This window comes from Lagopus muta, chromosome 4 (assembly GCF_023343835.1).
Source record: "Lagopus muta isolate bLagMut1 chromosome 4, bLagMut1 primary, whole genome shotgun sequence".
Classification (NCBI taxonomy): Eukaryota; Metazoa; Chordata; class Aves; order Galliformes; family Phasianidae; genus Lagopus; species Lagopus muta.
The window spans coordinates 23,112,971-23,133,776 of NC_064436.1; positions in this window are offsets into that span (position 1 = coordinate 23,112,971).

Consider the following 20,806-nt stretch of genomic DNA (forward strand, 5'->3'; position numbering starts at 1 on the left):
GATTTCTCTGCAACAGAACTCTGTGTACTTCAAGTGGTAGCTTGGTGCTGCAAATAAAAGAACACTTCTTAGGAATGGCAGAATTTTTATATAACATTGTTAAAATACGTTGCTCTGGAATACTTGAGGACAAAAATCACCAGCATAGGTGAACATTCATCTCTGAAATTGTCTGGAAGTCTTGTGATTGGTTATTTTTCTTTCCTGATTCTTCTCATGGAGACAAATAGTTGATTAGATGACAACCAGAATTCTGGAAGAAAGGGAGTAGGGAGGGAGCCAAAAGGAAACTAGAATTAACAAGTAATTAATGCAGTAGTCCCACTGGGTCATTTAATAAACAGGATCTCAAATAAATGGTTATGCAGAAAGGGTCTGCTTTTGTCAATAGGAACCCTTGTGCTTATGCCTGCCCTCTGGGCATTTTAAAATGCAATTGAATCTGTCTTCCTCGTGGATGGCTTAGGAAGGGAAGAAATTTAGTGGCTGGAAGAACATAATTGGGGATTAAAATGTTAATGAATCTCTCATTTTGTGGTGTTAATGCATTTATTGAAATATAGTTATTGATTTGATTATACTAAGAAAACAAATTGCACTAAAATTGAAGTCTAACTCAATTTTGAACTTTAGAAATGCAAATAGGTTTTTCACCTTCAGGAAAGAAGAAAATCTGATTTCAAAGACAGGAAATTTGTTGGATTATGGCTATAAATTTATTATGGATGCTTTTGAAATGCTAGTGGCATAGAAATTGCGGAGTACTATTATTCTCCAATGTAATTATAATGGGCTTGATTGTATAATCTTACACATCCTAGTAATAAAACTTGCAGAAGTAGATATGGTCTAACTCAAATCCACATAGACTTAAATTTTCTGATAACACTGTTAAAGGAAGTAGATCTTCAGAGCTGCTGTATAATATAAGCACAGTTTGAGATGTCTAGGGGATGTAAAGATTCAAGCAACGTAACTTAACAAATGATAAGACTGCATATGATGTTTTATGTGTAGACAGCAGACATTCCATTCATGAATGGATTTTTTCATAGGTTTTTCTTCCCTGAGTTAAGGAGACAGCCTCCTTGGTAATGACTTGTTTATACAAAGTGGCTAAACCACAGCCATTCAGCTTGCATATGTTTGAGCACTTAAGATGATAAGTAGTAGCTGAGGAAGCAAAATCTCACTCCCAACCTAGGTGTCAGTCCAGGATCTTGTGTCACAGCTCTTCAATTATTATTGCTAGCAGGCAGCGAAGAGTCACCTTCTATTTACTGCTTTTTCTAAGTGTGCTGACTGGCAAACTGGCTACTGACCACCGCTCAGCAGAATGCACTGCATCACAGATTTGCAGAGGTCAGTGACCTATTGCTTCATGTTTTGTGCAGAGCTGCCATAGGAACTTACCAGCTAAATGCTTTTTTTTTTTTTTTTTTTTTTTTTCAAATATTATTAATAGGTATAATACAGATTTTGCAGGAAGGAGAAGCAGACAATTTGACAGTAAAAATTTCCTGTCTTAAACATCTGAGTTAGAAATGGTTGAGGAAAATGTTGAAAACTAGAACACGTTTGAAAACAGCATTTTGAAATTATATTCAGATGAAAAAATGCTTTGGAAACATTTCTTTCTACTGTAGTTAATTCTACTTCCTCGTTTTTTTTCCTGTTAACTACTCTTTTTTACTGACTGATATCATTTTTCACTTGGAGAAGTGTAATAAGGCTTGAAGTATATTCTGCAAAAAAAGCTCTAGGAGAAGATGAAAGTGAAGCAAAGATCCCCACACAGTGCTCCTTCTTTAATGGTAAACAAAGACACAGAGCCAGAAAAGAAAGAAGAAAACAATGTGTCAAATATATTGAAAGATCAGAAATGTTAAATATTGTATTTTATTTCTCAAATTACCAAAAATGTGTTTCTTTTTTTTTGTGGAAAAATGAAAGTTTAAAAGAGCAATGCTAATATAAAGAACATATTTAACAGAAAAATATCAAACAGGAATTAGTCACACAGTGCTTAAAAATGGACTTTCTCATCAACATCAAATATCAAACAGGAATTAGTCACACAGTGCTTAAAAACAGACTTTCTCATCAACATTACAGGACAATAATAGCAGGGAACTCTACATGCTGACCAGAAACAACAGTCAAAGGTTCTAGAACAACTCTGGAAGGCAGTTTTGAGCCATGCTCTTCTGCTGCCGATGGCATTCTCCACACTGGGCACTGAAACACTGTTCGATATACTTCTGTTTGGGAAATGGTACCTGTCATTCTTAGTTTCCTGTTACGTTCATCATCACATCTTTGGTAAAATGTGTTTACCACTTCCCAACTGCACTTTCCTTTCTCTTGGATTTCCCTTTACTAGATGGTGATTTTTTTTTTTTTTCCACTATTCCCTTTGATGTACTGTAAGGTTTCAGCTGAGACGTGATTCTTTATAGTGTCTGGTATGATGCTATGTTTTGGCGTTAGGAGAAACACCATATTGATAATACTTCTATGTCTTGATTTGTTGATGTGGTGCTGCACAGAGTCAAGGATGTTTCACCTTCTCATACTGTCATGCCAGCAAGGAGAGGTGGTGCACAAAGAGGTGAGAAGGGACAGAACCAAGGATATCCTGTACCATGTGCCATCATGTGCTAAACTATAAAAACTGTGGAGAGTTTGCTGGGCAAGCTTCAGGGGCTAGCTGGGTATTGGTCAGTAGATGGCGAGCAATTGCATTCTGTTGCTATTATTCTCTTTTCCTTTTTTGTCTTAGAAAATAGTTTTTGTCTCAAGCTAAGAGATCTACTTTTGTTTTGCTATCTCTCCCCCACCCCACTGGGAGAGAAGTGATTGCACAACTGTGTGGCGCTGAGCTGCTGTCAGGCTGAACCACAATGTGTGTCCTTGCTTTTATGTAGTAAGCTGCACAGAAAAATAATTTCCCCAGGAAAGGAAACTGTAATGGGAAAGTTGAATCTATTTTCCTCGGAGTTTAATCTATATTTTTTTAGCACTGAAAATGTAAGAGGATGGTTTCTCCCAAGTACTGAGTAGTATGTGGTGCATAAAAGAAAACTATTATCTTTAAGTGAAGATGTGAGATAGTTTTGGCAGCCCCATAGAACAGGGGGTTATGTCTGTGCCTTTTTTAATAATCATAACGTACATGGTTGTGGTGTTAATATTATTCACCAAGGCTCATGGTTATGCCTTGAGGATAAGTCCCTGCATGAAGTAGGGATGAGACCTTTTTTAAAGACGTATTATCTCACTGAGAAGTGCAGCTCAATTTAAGTAAACCATTGACTACTTCTCCCATGATATTATTTACATAATAATAAATTGAGACAGTTATGAATCTGAATTTGTGACACCAGCTGCCTCATCTAGTGCATTCCTCCATGTTTTTAAAAAAGACTAGATTTGAGCACAAGTTTTTATTAGGTCTCACTGCTTTTGTTTTCAGAATTTACTAATCTTATGACAACTCATCCTGAAGCTAACCCCCCTTCTCTGACAGTGACCGGGCTTACAATTAAGGAGTTAAGTTTGAACACTTGCTCTTAACTGCAGGTTTAAAACAACACTATGTGCTGCAGGTAGGCTATGTATTTCTGCCAAACAGTGCTAGGAATAAGAGTTGATTCAAGTTTTTTTCCTGTGTTTAAACACCAAATGGAGAACTGGTAAATCGCATTTCAGGAAGGATACTGTGGCATACAAGTACTTCTACCATAGATGACCAAAACTTAAGATGTCTGTTTTGGAGGAAAAGTATTTCAGCTTAAAGTAGTTTAGATCTAAAAGGAAAAGAGAAACTTCAGTTGAAAACTGCTAGCTGAGCTAGCAGGTGACTCTTACACTTGTGTTCCTTGGACCTTTTTAATGGCATATGCGGACTTCTGGCTTGGCTTGGCTTTGCTTTATATAGAAGAATAAAAAAGCATTGAGAGGTTACCCAGAAAGTATCACTGAGTCTAACTGAATGCTGTTCAGTGAGAAAACTTAGGCTGTTGGTGGGATTTAACATGAAGGGACTCAATCAGGCTGTCAGTGTAAGTAGAAAATTGAAAGCAGGATGTTCTGAATGAAAATACTCATTGCAGAGGAAAATAGCTTCACTCTTTTTTCTTACTAGTAGGTGAAAGTATCAAGATATAATATGCACAGTACTGTGTATAAGCATGGTATATTGAGTAACTAAAATTAATTTTAGGTAGTAATCGTGTTTTATTTTCTTATTTTTTCAGTTAGTGTGAGCGAGGCTTGCATATAAGGAATGATATCAGATAACTACTACAGATGATTCATTAAGTCTTATGCTGATTTCACATGAAAGCTGAAAGCCTTCTGGTTATTCTTTTTTGGAGGATTTTTTTTTTTTTTTCTGCATAGATATTCTGTAGATTGATAATTACTCTAACACTTTCAAATGCTTTAGGTTCTGGTGTTCTTTCCTTCTGCATCTGCATGGTTTTATGAGTGTATTATTTCTAGAATAATTCCAAAAAAAGCATCTAAAATGTTACTCATTTTTAGGCTGAATTATTTACATCGATAATGTATGCCAGTGCTGCAAATGCCCCTGGTAATTTCTCAGGTATTTTTCAAGAGAGAAGATATGTAATAAGTAAAATTATGTAACCTGTAAAATGAATTTGAATCTATTTACTATGTATACTAACATGCAAAAATGAAAGGAATTTTAAAAGACAAAGTGTGTCTTCATTCATTAAAACTTAGAAAACTAGCTTACTGTCAGGCTTTTTGTCTAGCAGTAGTTCAGATGTTTGAATTAAATACTAAATCTGGCGTGCTCTATGTCTTGCAGTATCATCTGATTCAATAATACTTAAAATCTAACTTTGATTTGGGGCCTGTTTCAGGGGTGCTGATGTCAACAGTGCTTTCTTTGCTATGCTTCAGGTCTTCAAACTGAATTGCCACAGCATTATCAGATGCTAGTTGGCTAAAAATATCACTTTCTTTCCCCACTGTGATAATTCTCATCACAATATCTTTGTAGTGTATAGACCACACTTCTAAGTATTAAGAATTTTTGGTTACACTGTTACATGTCAAAGAGAGGAAGGAGCTTTCCTTTTTTTTTTTTTTTTTTTTTTTTTTTGAGCTTCAAGGCTGAGCTTACATGGGAAAAGAAAATGCATGGCAAACTGAATTACCTTAAGCAGAAAGGAAGAAACACTTTTAAAATTGTGTGTAAGAACATTTCCAGACTGCAGGTTGAGGAGGCACAGCAACAGGCTAGGGAAATAATTTGTTTCATCTGAGTAATTGTGAATATATTAGAAGCCAGCTCTTCCTCAATTTGAGTTTCTGCAAAAAGGTGAGAGTGCAGACTGACAGGCTGCCCATTATGTACAAGAGGTGTCAGTAGGCAGTGGTCACATGAAATGATGACATGGGAAAGAGGTGAGGTTATGGCTTCAAGGTGTTATTCAGAAAACCAGGACCTGTGCCCTCTTCTTGAAGAGGAAATAGGGATAGAAACTATTGGATACTGAGTATCATAGCTATTAATATTAATGTACCATTTAAGGTTACTTTTCAGAAGTGGAGAGCTGGGGGAAAAAGACTTCAAATCTGCTCATTGACTTTTTTTTTTTTTTTTTTTTTGAGTTTTTGAACTTGATTGTATTCCCTCTTTACTAGTACACATTGCAATCCTTAAAGGGTTTATATAACTGAAGGATATTCTTTTTATATAACTGAAGGATATGCTTTATGGCACAAGGAAGCAATTTTGTCTCTTAAATGAGGCAAAAACTAAACTCTGTATATAAATGAAATGGGACACACTGATTGTTGAATGTATATTCTATATTGCATTTAATATCCTGTATTGACTTCACTGAAATTCTGAGTTAAACAAATATGCTTAACATTTGGGTACATACTAGATGATTTCATAATGGTGCATGAATTGAGGAAAAAATCACTGAAAATATTATATTCAGGTGTATTTCTTTCAAGTACAGCTTTTTAAAGTATCTTGCACAAACAGTTGACATTAAAGTGATGCTTTTCGTCAGGCAGCACGTTTTCCTTTTTTGAAGTGTTTTTCCTTATAAGTATTCTTACTCCAAATTACATTTCGTGGTAATTTTCCTATCAGTTTTATTATAACGTTATTGTTTTTCTGCTGAATTGAATATTTAATTTTGTATGTATGTACATATATTGTTACAAGACTTTCATTTAAATCCTGAGTTTCAAAAAAGAGACAAATGGTAATGGGTTGGTTTTATGCCAATGCTAATCAAATACAACATATTAGTTAACTTGCTTGTTTATACTGTTTCTGGCATGTACACAAAGCCTCTATAAGATTAATTTAGGCATACTGTATATGTACATATTTCAGTACCTGAGAGCATTTACTACTACTACTGCACACAAACACAGAAGTATTTTATTCACTTATTGGTTCCCAAGACAACACTACTGCTTAGCAATCATTTACATGAATGCAGAGCTCCTTAATGGGATCTGGACTGAGGTGTTGTTTGTAATGACTTTAACGGAGATCTACAATCTACAGTACATGAATACAGAAATGAAAATGTTATAAAGAAAAATAGAGGACTGCTAAGTCATCTGTTTTAGAGAGGCAGCACTTTTTTTTTTTTTTTTTTTTTTTTTTTTTTTTTTTTTTTTTTACTGCATTCAACAGTCTGTGTAGAGGACTGTGTTACTACTTGGTAACAGGACTTTTTGGTACTCCTGATTCACTGTTTTAGCCTGCAGGCCTGAGCTGCTCCTTACTGAAGCAGTTGTGCTCAGTTAGTTAAGTGACTGTTCAAACACAGCTTAGCAAGGGGCTGTCATTTCTGCTCAGCATCCTTGATATGCACTGTCAGTAATTTCCGACAGGGTTAAGGTTATGGGTGACTTATGTAACCTCAGTGTAGGGCTTTCCTGGCTTCGTGTTATCGCAGATAAGCATTGGGAAATGATAATAATGCAACCAGCTCTACATAAAAGAGAGTCTTTTTTGTAGCTCATCCCCTTTATGCTATTAGTTGTTTTACTACTCGGTATGTAACATTAAATATACTACCACCTGTCACTAGAGGACATTCCTGTAATTATTTGGCCCAGCTATATTGCATATATCAAAAATGTCCTGCATCACTGTTACCTGTCAATGAGTTGACCTAGAAGGGGGTGAATGCATACTTGTCTTTTTGACCTGCTATGCAGAATGATTAAAAACAGGTGGTATATTTGCATAGGTGAAACCTTCAACAGAAGATCTGAGAGGCATGTGAGTGCAGGTGCCTTTTTAACTGAAGGTTTAGAGCAATTTCCTGAACTTATTGTTTTTGATTTAAATATAGAAAAGTAGAAGAAGAGTTTGAATCTTCTGGTCTTTGATTCTCATATTTCATGATAAAATTTTCACACAGGTATACAAGATAAAAGACTATCATGAGAAAAGGACATGTCCCAGTAGTTACACCTTTTTACAGAAGCATCTTTGATAAACACCCAGAACAGAATTCCTGGACATGGAAGGGAGAGCCATCTGGAAAGAAATATGTGACTAATTTAAGGACAGTGGATTTCTTCAGTGTTGATGATCACTTAAGCAGAAAAATACTCACCATGTTTATTTTGGTGACTTGTATACCTTGTATACAAGAATTTCTTTGCTTCTCTGGATGATTCAGTTATCGGCTTCAAGATCACCACAGGTATTTAGAAGCCAACATATTCATAGACTCGGTTCAACACAAGGTTTAACTTAGATTCTTCATTTTTCCCTCATATTCACAAATGTAATTATAAGAACACATTGACGAGGCCTGCTCTGAAAGTAATACCTCCTATTTTATCATGTTGGCACACTACTTCAGAGGCAGATGCTTAGTAGTATGGCAGTAAAAGTTGAACCTTCCTACCAGTATTATATTACATTTTCTTGCTTTGTGACTGATGGCAGCAAAGAGACAGTCTGACAAAGTGATGTCTCACATATAATGCAAAGATATAATTCCTCCATTTAGAAAAAACTGAACCACTGACATTCCTTGAAGCTAACGGCATGTTTGTAGGTAACAGCCAGTTAATGTGAGCACAGTAAGTCAAGACATGTTCTGGATGGTTGTGCAAACTTTTACAAGCACAGCATGCAGGCTCTTGTTCATTGCTGTATTTATTAATGGTAAAAAGTAATGGTCTTGACTCTGTTGACAAATAGTCTTTTGCAGCTGACAGCTTGCTATATCAAATAGAGTTACTGTGCTCTTATCTTTTCCATGAGTTTCCTGTGCTCTTATATTTTCCGTGAAAATAAATTGGCAGCATTACTTTCAGAGTGACCAATGTATTTCTGTGCTCACTCATGGTCTTATGTAACTTTAACTTCTGACTTTTTGGGCTATACCATATTGTTTTAGAAGTAAGGATTAACTTCCTGCAAGAGCACATGGCTTTTAAACAACTCATTCTCACATTTATTTTTATTTTTTAAGCATATGACTCCGAATTTATCTTTGCTGCTTTGATTGCACTGGCAGGGGCTAGTGAAGTCAAGCAATAAATAATAAACATTATTCATTAGAGGAAATATTAGAATTACAAATACCTTAGGTAGAAATGAAAGGAAGACATCTCTCACAGTCAGTGGTCTATTAAAACTTTTCAGTGCAAGTAGAAGTATTCCCAAAATATGAACTCATGTCATTTCACAGTATGTTATCTACACATACCACCTCCAGATTGCTTTGATATTTGCCCAACAAGTCTTCCAATTTCTCTTAAATGATATCTGAATTATTTAAGGTTGTTTTTCCTTTCCTTTTGGTGAGCAGGATTTTAGAAATGACTTGAGAGTGTGACCCTGACCATTAACGTATAAATAATGCAAACTGGTCTGTACTTTCAGAGAGATGACTGACTCTCTAAAAATATTTGGACAAACGTGGTAGCTATTTAATGCTCATCCACGCAAAAAGTAATCATACTAAAAGCTGCCTATGGAAGATAGATGAATAAATCTTTGCAATAACTATGAGTGCCTGCAGTATTTATTTTGAAAAAGCTGTGAATAAAGGGTATGTATTAGGGAGCAGAATATTGTTTGATAAGTCTGTCATTTCTATGTGCTGATAAAGTATGGTTACTAGGGATTTATTGATGCAGAGATAATGGTCACTTTTATTTTAATAATAAATCATACTGTGACAGATACAAAGGTAGTAGGTGACAAATAATAGGAAGATTTGGGTGGCAATCCTGAGAAAATAGCCCTTCTATAAAATAACATTTATGTTCAGTTTTCTTCTAAAAGGAGAAGTACTTTTGAAGCTGGATACTTAGGTGTGATAAAATGGAACACCTTTTTGAAAACTAAATTATTAGGGAAGAAAATATTGGTGTCTTCAGGCAAAGAATATTTCAGTGACTTTGTGATGCTTGTACTTATGGAAAATAGATTTTGTGTTCTTGTTCCTCAAATTAATTATTCAAAATGCTGAAACAACTAAATCTGGTTTATCTATTCATTGACTCAGAAGTGACATTACCCAGAATGTGTAAAGCCAGACCATTTGGGCTCCATTTCAACTCAATGATCTGGTTGGTTTCCTTTCTTCTTTGACCTTCTTTCTGCCTTATTTGGGAATTACTCTCTGGTGCAGACACTGTCTTATTAAAAGTCTTGATTTACGTTGTTTGTTTTGAAGGCAGCTGAGTCTACCATCCAGGTAAAATGCTTACCTCTGTAAATTAAAAACCTATGAGAGCCATTTCAGGTTTCATTTGAAAGTATATTTGAGTTTTGCCAGTGACATTGCCAGTGCTTCCAGACAGGGCACTTTGGTAGTTTTTAGTTTTTGTGAGAAACCTACTTGGAAGAGCTGTTGACCACTGATCTGAGTTTTTTATTAAAAAAAAAAAAAAAGTCATCCAGTAGAAGGCTTATTTTTGTTGTTTTTTCCTGCATCTGAGATTAAACTTTTTTATTTAAATAAAAGTTACTTCCATTAATTTTGCTAATAACTTTGCTTAACTTTGTTAATAATAGTAATAGCTGTCCACATCTACATACCTCAAACCGATTGATAGTTTAATTCTGATTTAGATATTAGATGCTAGTTTCTCTTGGAGCTTATGTAACTGAGAACATTACTCTTGGCTCTATTCGAAGAGAATTTTTTAAAGTTTTAGGTGGAATCTTAATGTAGTTTACCTTCTTGGCATAGCTCGTCAACTGTACATTTGGACTGGTTTTATTTTTAAATCTGTTTTTTTATTATACAATTTTATTTTCTTCATTGGCTTGTTGACCAGCTGATCCCTTGAATGTAATTTGTTACCTGGTCAGGTGAAGTTGTAAATTGAGAGTTGGAAAGCACTAAGTGGGTTTCAGCAGCCTCTGAATTTTTTAATATAAAAATTAGGTTTAAACACTTCTTTTTCTACAAGCGTATAACTTCCAATAAACAAGCTGTCTGTGTGTATGAAGGTCTGCTTTCCTTCATGTTATGCTTAGGGTACATCAGGTTAGCACAGATTCGATAATTTAAAGGTTTATATCTAGGAGCAATCTGTGAAGGAATCCATTGGAAGATGGTTGAGAAATATATTACTGAAGCTATTGCTGTCAGTGCTTTTTTTTTTTTCAGCACTACTATTTGTCTGAGGAGCAGATTTCAACATCATGCCTGACATGTTAGCATGCAGAGTACTGTCTCCAATCACATGTTTTAGGTGTCTATATTAGCAACTGATGCATGTGAATAGTCAATTATTCTATTCTTTTATTATTCCTGATGACTAGTAAATTATTTTAATGACATCGACTATTTTATTCATGCATTACTTGAAAGCGATTGGAAGTGAATAGCTGTCAAAAAAAAAAAGCTTTGCAGCTGCAAAAAATTACACTTCTAGTTCTTATTGTATTCCCTTTACCCCCAAATAGAATGTACTATTTCTGTCTTTCTACTTGTTTCAGCCAGCTGTCACTCACTCATTCACAGACAATTACAATGCATTCACATCATATCCCATCTGCTTGTGATAGACTATTGTTCTGTAGTGCAGTGTGTATGGGATAATTTCTGAATATCCATCTTCTGCTGAAAACTGTTCACCCCTTGTCCTGTGCCTCGCAACTGAGTGAATTTTGATGTTCTGACTGGGTTCTCAGTGCGTCTTGCTTTAAGATGAGCTTGTCATGATCTCCATAATGCAGATGTCTAAAATAAGTATCTTAGTAAATTTCCACTTTTTTTCTTCAAAACTGAATTAAAAATGGTTTGATTTATTTTGTGGCACTTCTAACACCTCAGATCAAGAACTTAATTTGTAATGAGCATGCTATGTCATTGATATAATTACATACTGACAACGAAATTGCTGCTTATCATAATAAGTGATAATTAAGAATGTTTTCCAAAAGACTTTTTTCCCTAAGAATATATTATTTTCTTTTAAATATATTCACTTTGACTTGTGTTATTTCATGGTTTATTTTAATCATAAAATGTGAATAGGCTTAGTATTTTTCAGACTATGAAGAACAAGTCCCTAAGGGAAGATGCAGGAATGGTGGAGGGAACCCTATGATCAGAGAATAGTAGAAGCTGGTCACTTTCATCTGTGTAACCCAGAGTGAGTTGAATCTGACCAAACTTTAAGGCTATTTTGGTGTCTACTCTTTTTATTTCAGTGATCAGATAGGAAATAGCATAATGATAGATTTATGATTGTACTATCTAATCTATAAAGAGACAGTTGTTATCTGTGGGGGGAGGTGAAGAAGAGGAAAACTTTTTTTTTTTCTCTTTTAAATGGAAATTCAAATAACCAAATAATGAATGGCCTTTTTATTGTTTGCTACAGACACAGGAAAAATAGTATAGCACTGCAAATCTAATATGAAATCTGTGAGTATGAAAGACAACAGTGACTTGAATGCTCAGTTTAGTTGTTGATTTGATCAACAACTGGCTGAGGTCAGAAGAGGGCTTGGGAGGTCAACTCCTGTGCTAAAACAGGTTGCCCAGTTTACTAAAATATTGGGCCGAGCATTAATGGCATCTTGGCTCATGAGAATAACAACTTGAAGTAGTATGTGGCTTCTCATGTCTATGGAACCAGATTTTGAGGAAGAGCTGGTGCATTCCCTTTCAAGGGCACATAGATGGTGTGAATCTTGTCTACTGCACTATCAATTTACTAGATAAATAGATAAATTATTTTAGATAATACTAGATAAATTTTTCAATTTAGAGGTTAAAATAGCTTTAAATCATGAGTCATCTATGTGGTGTTACTGTTAATAATGTTTAAGTTTTTGATAGTTTTGTTCCGGAGAGAGATTCTGACTTTTAAGACACTATTAGGAAAATCTGAGAGCAAAATCCCTTTAACATCATGATAGTCCTCCCTCTGTCTATTACCTATCTTTGTGTTTTAAGTTTGCTTTAAATAATCACTTCCATATCTAATATGCTCTTTTTAAAAACATCTTGTACTGCATTATTACTCTAACCTTATTGTTATGTGTGACACTAGTAATATTTCACATCATACATTGCTCTGAAGCTTTCTAACTATTAAAAACTTTTTTGTGGTATGTGTATACATATGCATCTGCTTTTATCATTAGTTATTAAAAGTACAGCTCTGTTGTTTACTATTTTTCTTGTTCCCCAAGCACTTCTCAACCATTTCTTTACTTTTGGTGTGGTTACCAAAATATCAGTCTTTTACTTCATGAGCGATGGAGTTAAACTGTGCTGCTTTAGGTAGACATATTCAGCTTGCCAAAAGCACACTAGCTTCTGTTATGTTTTTTAGCTTTTTTTTTTTGACACTGAATTATGGCTTTTAAAATATGAGTAGTATTAATGGGGTTTTGAACTTCCATTTTTTTTCCTCTATCCAATGTATAACAATTGTTTATTTCATCTTTTATTTTTTTTAAGGTTTGACCCTTAACAGTTGTCAGCTTCAGTCTCAGAACTTCACTGAAGACAGTAAATAACTTTAGAATCAAAAGCTTTTAAATCATATGGCTTTTATTGTCAGCAAACACATAAATGAATTACAAAGGGTGACATCCAATTAACACAGACTCTTACAGCTTTAATAAGCAATCATAAATTTAAATAGTTTCTTTGGCACTTTTAAAGTAAGTGAAATTACAAGTAGAATGGGCTAGAGAGATTATTGTTCTACTGATTTGTAATAAATTTGTAGCTTATTCATACAAGGATAAAAGGCATATTCTTTGAAAACCATGTGATTTCAATAAATTTGTTACTATAAAATGCAATAAAACAATTTCTACAATGCCTGAAATAACATACTAAAATGAGCTGTACTATTTTACAGCTTGTTTTTTGTTTTTTGTTTTTTGTTTTTTTTTTTTGTTTGTTTTTTGTTTTGTTTTGTTTTGCTGTTGTGGTGTTCTAGACATTTTCTATACCATGTACCATTTAAATATGTGGCAGTTCTTGATTTCCATTGACATAATCTTATAACCTTAAGGAAAAAGTGTTGCTGGTTTCGTACATAATTTTTAGACATCTGAAAATATTATTTGTTTTCATAAGCAAGTAGTGACTGTGCACAAATAATTGCCTTTCTTATTAGATACAAGTAAGAAGCTCAATTTTTATGTAAGTCGGAAGAACTTGTTTTCCAGAGGTAGTAGCTATGAACACAGTGTAGTTGACTTATTTTTGTTCCAGTTTGTATAGACAAGCTATTAATGAGTGGGTTTTGACAAGATGCCTTTTAACCTCCCTGAGCTTTAACAGCAGTAGAACTACTTTGTATTTCTCTATTGGTCTCATCTTCCCAATGAGATCGTCTTGCTCAGCGCTCTGTGTTATCATTGCAGTACTTCTATAAAGGCAATCTTTTCTCACGGAATATCTCTCATCAAATAAAAGGTAACGTCAAAGAATTTAAATAACAATGTATACCTTAAATCATACCTGTATTGCCAATTCTTTTGTAAAACACCAAGTTGAAAGATTAGATTAAATGGTATTTGTTCCTTTCTAGATCTCTGCATTTCTTGATACATAAAGTATAAAATAGAAGTTAACTTAGTTTTGAAACACTAAGAGCAGGAAACACGAAAATCCTAAATTGGTGAGCTTTTGTAAGTGTAGCTCATGTAATTGTATATACTAGGAAATGAACAATTCTAGACTAATTGAAAATTAAATTAAATTTTTGAGGGCACTTCAGTAATGAGTTGCTAAGGTATGGAGGTATTTCATGAAATGCATAATAACTAGTCATCAGAAGAATGAAGACAGGATTGAGAACCCACACTCTCAGAGATGCATACATTTTAATGTAATTAATCATAATTAAATAAAAACAGACTGGCATTTTTTCTGAAGGTGTTCATGTTCCTTACTAACTTTAATTAAGGTGGAAATGCACATTATTCAGTAACCTGAGATTATATATTATTTTTATTTTAGGAGTCTAAGCTTGAACACCTTAAAGTTATGAAGGTTTTGCTAGCTAACTATTTTTAATTAAAGTTAGAATTATTAGATGTGCCCCTAACCTATCTGTGTAACCATTCTAGTTTCTTTCAATTTAACCTGTTTACTTGCCAACATAGACGGTTTGACTGAATCAGTGTTCCAAATTACTGTCATATTTTGAAACAGAATCTCACGTTAGATGCTTATATTGATTATACTTTGCATTTTGATCTTATTTATTCTATTATTAAGTACTAAAAGAATCATAGAATGGCTTGAGTTAGAAGGTCACCTAGATCCAACCCTGCTACTGTTGCCTACCACCAAACAATGCTGCCCTATCCAACATGGCCTTGAGCAACTCCAGGGGTAGGGCATCCATAACTTCTCAGGGCAGCCTATGCCAGTGCCTCACTGCCCTCTGAGTAAAGATTTTCCTCTTAATCCCAAACCTCTTTTCCCCTCTCTTAGTTTGAAGCTATTCCCCCTTGAACTGTTATTATCAGACTGTATAAGAAATCTGTCTCCCTCCTGGTTATAAGCTCCCTTCACTTTATATGAGGAATTATGAAGCATGTCTTGAGGCACTGGTGTAAATTACAATTGATATAAGCTTGACATAGCCTTAAGGTTTTGTTTCAGGGTGGGATAGGGAGAAGATAATAAAGATTCAGGTAGTGATAATGTCTGCTCTTGGATAGTAATAGCTTTAAACAAGAACACTTAAACAGGCAAAAACAAAGTAAACAAAAAACTGTAGTCTGCTGCTCTGCCTTGGAGAATGAGACTGAAGAGAAGTGGTGGTTTTAGTCATTAAAAAAGCCCTCAGTACTTATCAAGGCTGGATCTCTTGCCCTTAACAGTAGTTAGTAACTGAATATCGGCACATGTTGAAGGTTTGCAAGCTGAACATAAGCTCATAAACAACAGCCATTTGTTTCAAGAGTAGTTTTTAGGAAGTGGTTATGAAAGTATGTGCTGGAGAAACTGTTGTTGAATCTTGTATTGCTGTGTAATCATTATATTCTTGCTAGTTATTTTCCACACATCAGTTATTTAGAAAATACAGGAAAGGATCCTTTCACTCCAGTGAAATTATGGAGCTTCTTTTAGAGGTCTACTTGTAGATGGGAATCTTCTTGATGTTATTAGATTCTTAATGTTTCTTTTAGATTTTGTTTATATTATGTACAATTCACAAATTGATCTGTAAGCCTTCAAAACTTTTTAATGCCATCTGTTTTTACATATAAATTGTGACCATTCTGGCAGAAAGGTGACAGCATTTGAACACATGATATTTGTATTTAATAGGACTGTATTGTCAGTTGTCATTACTGGAAGGATTGTAAAATATATATATATTAAAAAAAAAAATTGTAAGCATCTCATTTTTTCCTTGCCAGTTATAAATTTGGACCACAACTTTGGATAGCCCCAATTGGCCTTCAGTGTATGGGAAGGCGGGGCAGTCCTTTGCTTCTTCCCCAAGACTAATTTCCTTCATAGGAAGTAGAAAATGCCTGTGACAGAACTGGAGTTAAAATGTGTGTGAAGCCTTCAGGAGTTTCATGAAAGATAGTGCTTCACACTGTATTACTTTCATGTGATGAGCTTTAAGAAAGTACTAGGTTTTCTTTTTTATGAGGGCCTATTAAATAGATAATAAACCTTGGCCTGAAACTAACCAGTGCAATTACAAACCACCACTATCCTACCAGCTTCAGTAGACATGTGTGAAATATTTATTAAGTGAAGATTAAAGACTAAAAGCAACCCATGGGTTAGTGTTAGGGGAAAGGTTCATTATTGCTGTTGATAGCTGAGTGCCAGTTATGTATGACCTGACAGGCATTTTTGTCCACCCAATGTCTATTCTTTCCCCTCTCTCTTTTCCCTCTCAGACGGTGGCAACAATTATAGCTACAACACTTTGTCCAGCCCTGAGCAGACCTATCTGCGTATTGTAGAACTGTTCAATTCATCTTCTTTTTTTTTTTTTTTTTTCTTTTTTTTTTTCTTGAAGGATGTCAAAATATTTTGTATACAAAAGACTACTGTAAATCTCAATCAAGTTTTTTCTTTTCCAGGCAGACTCTCACTGACAGGTATCTGAATACTTGGGCAATATGCGGTTCTCTTATGTTTCATATAAGGTCTAAGCTACCTACACCACTCATAATTTAAGGCCATTCTTTCAGAAGAGCAATCATAGGCACATTCAAATAAACAAAAAGCAGAAAATCAGATGTCTGAGGGGGAAGCACTCTTGTTTCCATTTAGTCCTTTTTAGCTGAAGTGCATTTTCTCAAGAATCCCTTCTGTGGTCTTTTCTAAAGTTATTAGTGTTAGAAGTAGTAAATCTAAGTTTGGAACTTGTGAACACAGCTGCTGACTCTCAAAAATCATGTGCATTCAAAAGGAAATTGAGTGCTAGTCATTTATGGGGGGATGTATGGGAAATGCATATTTATTTATCAAGGGGTCATTCAAATTATTTTAAAAAGAAGTAATGACTGAATATAAAGTGAGAGCTAGCTGTTAAATTTATTTTGTATCATACATCACAACTTTGGCTTAAAGAGAATGGTAGCAACAACAAAAAAACCAACATAGCAACCATAAAGGAGTAGAAAATTGACCTCTCTTCTATTAAAATTTACACAGCTTGACTTTTTTTATATATGGACTACAAATTCATAAAGATTAACAATGAAAAAATCCTGGGAGGGTTTTTTCAGTATGTAACTTTTCAAGCTTATGTATCCTTCAGAATTTTGTAGGTCGCTCTGAAAGAAATGCCTCTGATTGGTACCTATTGCACTTCCACGGGTACAAAGCACAATAACACTGTTTGATAGAGCAAATTCTCAGCTACAAAACATTATTTTTTGACATAGTCATCATCATTAGAAATACATTTTTTGCCAGTTCTGTACAAGAGTCTGCATTCTATGATCACAAAAATTTGCACCAGCAGTGTTTTGAATGACCTTCTGAAGAGCATATGAGAAAATTGCTTACTGTAGATAACACAGTAGCTGTGATCAAGGGCAGAAGGGACATAATTCTTTATAGTGAACTTTTTACTGGCTTGTGGCAATTTATTACTGATGGTTTGAAGCTGAAATGAATATCAGTTTCAGTGAAAACTTGATCTTACAATGTGCCTTTTGATTAATGCTACATCAGGCTGTTCACCAGAGATTCAAACTCTTCCAAACAAGTGCTTTTAGATAAGGGTGAGTGAACTGGCATTTCTGGCAGATCAGTTTAGCATGAAGTTTAACTAATTCATCTTATTTGAAGAGTTTAGGGGGATGCAGCAGTTTTTTAGAAGCTTTTAATCTGAGTATGAATCCCATCTGTCTCCTTTTCATTTACTTTTGTATCTATTCACCTCAGCCAGCTTAAGATATTTGGGCTATAAATGGTCACAAACTGGAAAATGGGAAGTCCATATAATCACGAGGAAAAATTTTACTGTGATGGTGACAGCACTGGAACAGGCTGCCCAGAGAGGTGGTGGAGTCTCCTTCTCTGGAGATATTCGAAACCCCCATGGATGCTTTCCTGCATAATGTTCTCTAGGGAACCTGTTTTCACAGGGGGAGTTAGACTAGATGATGTCTTCTCCCTTCTGTCCTATATGATTCTGTACAAAAGCTTATTTACTTGAGTGTGAGCACTTCTGTGTTTGCTGTTCATCTTGCTCCTTTGCTTCTGTTAATGCTTAAGGAATGATATGTAAGATTAAAGAACAAAATACAGGTGGCGTGACCAAAGTGAAACCAAATGAAGAGCTCTGCAACAATATGGTTGGTCAATTCAGCCAATTTTTATTATTTTTGACAAAACCAATGTTTCTATTTATGTATTTAAGCTTCTCTTCAAGGTGATTCCTTAAGGAAGCAGTTTAGTGAAAGAAATTATGTATTCTGACTCTGCTGTCACGTTTCAGCTGGCACTTTTTTCTACCAGTAACTTTGAGGTTTGGTGGGAAGCAGCATTTTTGAACGAATCCCACAAAATCCACTTAGCAATAGCTCAAGTCACTTTGAAAAACCTTGTATAAGAGATGAGCCCTGAAGTCTGTCCAACTTGAATGTTCTAAACAATAGGTTTTGGCATATTTCATTATTAAGTACAGATAAGACTTGATGTATAGTAGTATAGTGTCTGTTATTTTTCTTAACTGTATTTCCATATACAAATAATGTGTTAACATGAACAATATTTGTGGTAGTTAAAGTTATAATGAGAAATTAGACAATCTATTTCACCAAAGTCCAGAGTATTGTTATACTTATTCATCTCAGCTGATGTTAGAAAACAAACTTACAATCCCACGAAAATACAGTTTTTGTATATGGATAGGGCATATGGAGTTCACTATAACTGGCAGAATTTTCATCCTTTGTTTACTATTCTTATTCTCAGGGACTATCAGGAGGAAATCTGATTTTCTTTTTCTCTTTCTCTGGAATGAATTGTGTAAGTGTGATCAGCCATAGTGTGGCATCCTAGTACTTTCATTTTCACTGCACATCACTGTCACCGATTTAAATAAAGTATTTTCCGTTTTCTAATCTAAAGATAATACTAAGTGGTTTAGTTTCCTTCTTCCATGTTTTTGTCAGGTAATCTTCAAGAAGTAGTAAGTTCTTACCAACAGTTATCATAGGAAGGAGCTTAAGCAAGTGTAAGCTCTTACCTTTATCAATGGTCTTCCTGTGTCAATGTGATCTGTGAAGAACACCTTGTAGTTGCTCATGGGCAACACAGCTGGACCAGTGCGCCCAGTAGTTTTAAAATCTATTCTTACTGTAGCGTTGCACACTATTGGCAAAAAGTTTTCAAGAACTTTTATAATGTGGGTCTCATCTTAGTAGAAAGATGGCTTTAGGCAACAGCTGAGATTGCTCCCTAGGCACTTATAATCTGGTATTAAGAAATACATAAAATAATATATAGCTTTTTAGTGTCTAGGTCACTGGCTCTCGGTGGAGATGAAGAGACTTTTCTCCTCATCTCTTAACAGTACAAAGGAATTGCTTTGCTATGAAGATTACTTTGTGGACAACACAATTGTCTTTTCCTTATTTCTTTTGCTGCCAGAGCATGTCTGCAAAGGTGAATTTATGATTTTTACCATGTGTGTTTTAAATATACAGAAAATGAAGAAATCATCTTTAAGATGCATTCTGTGAAGACAGCTATGTGATTATATGCAAGGAATACTAGTGCTTGTCTTTAAAAGTTAAAGCACAAACTTATTGTGTCTCACACAGAGAAAAATGGTGAAGCAGTAACAACTGACCAGAGGTTATATCTTTTCCTAAAAGAAAATGGCAACAACAGTGAAGCGAAAAAAAAAAAACAAAGCTGCAGGATTTTTTTTGTGCGAACAAGAGACAATCTATGGTCCTTTTGGGGCAATATTTGATTGCATGTAGACTTTGTGATCTATCCTCTGTTTTTGGTTTGTGGCTTGTGTAATTTGATAGAGATTATGTTCTAGAATTCTTTAAGAAGTAGGGTATTGTTTTTTATGTATTTCAGAGAAAAACTGGCAAATATTCCATAATTTCATTTGACTTGTCCATGAAATGGATGAGATGCATCTGATCTTTAACTTTGTGTCCTATCTGTGTTTTTTGTGTCTGTGTGTGCATTTAAAAGAAAAGATAATCATAAAGTGGGAATAATATACAACCTCTTCTTTGGATGTCAAGGTATAGACAATTGTTTATAAATAGGTGAGATAAAAAATTGAAAGCTAGATGGTAAAAAGATGGTAAAAGGGAAGATGACCTGTAATAGAATCAGAAATGTGAACAAGATGTTCTCCAAGAGAAATAAAATGGAATGAGACTTGATAAATTTTTAGAAAAAAAGTGATATTCTTCAGGTATTAAGAAAAAAGCCATGTCAGGTTAGCAGAGATTCAGCATTACTTAAATCCTAATTAAAAATGTGTCTTTTGGATGTGATTGAGAGTATCAATTTGAATGTCCATTCCTTCTGGCAAGGAGTTGCTATGATTCTCTGCTTATATCAAAGTCACATTGCCATTATGAGCTAGGAGCTTTGCTTATATTTCTAGCCAGTGAGATTTCTATGACAGTGAGCTTCTTTTCACTGACGCAGTCATTTCAATCTGTAGTTGAGAGGCTGGTTATGAGCAAGGGAGGCAAAAAGGATGTGGTAGCTTTTGATCTGAATAGTAGGATTATGAATTTAAATCTGAAATAGAACATGGAAATTGATAAAGAATGGAAGATGATAAAGATGCATATTTATATTGA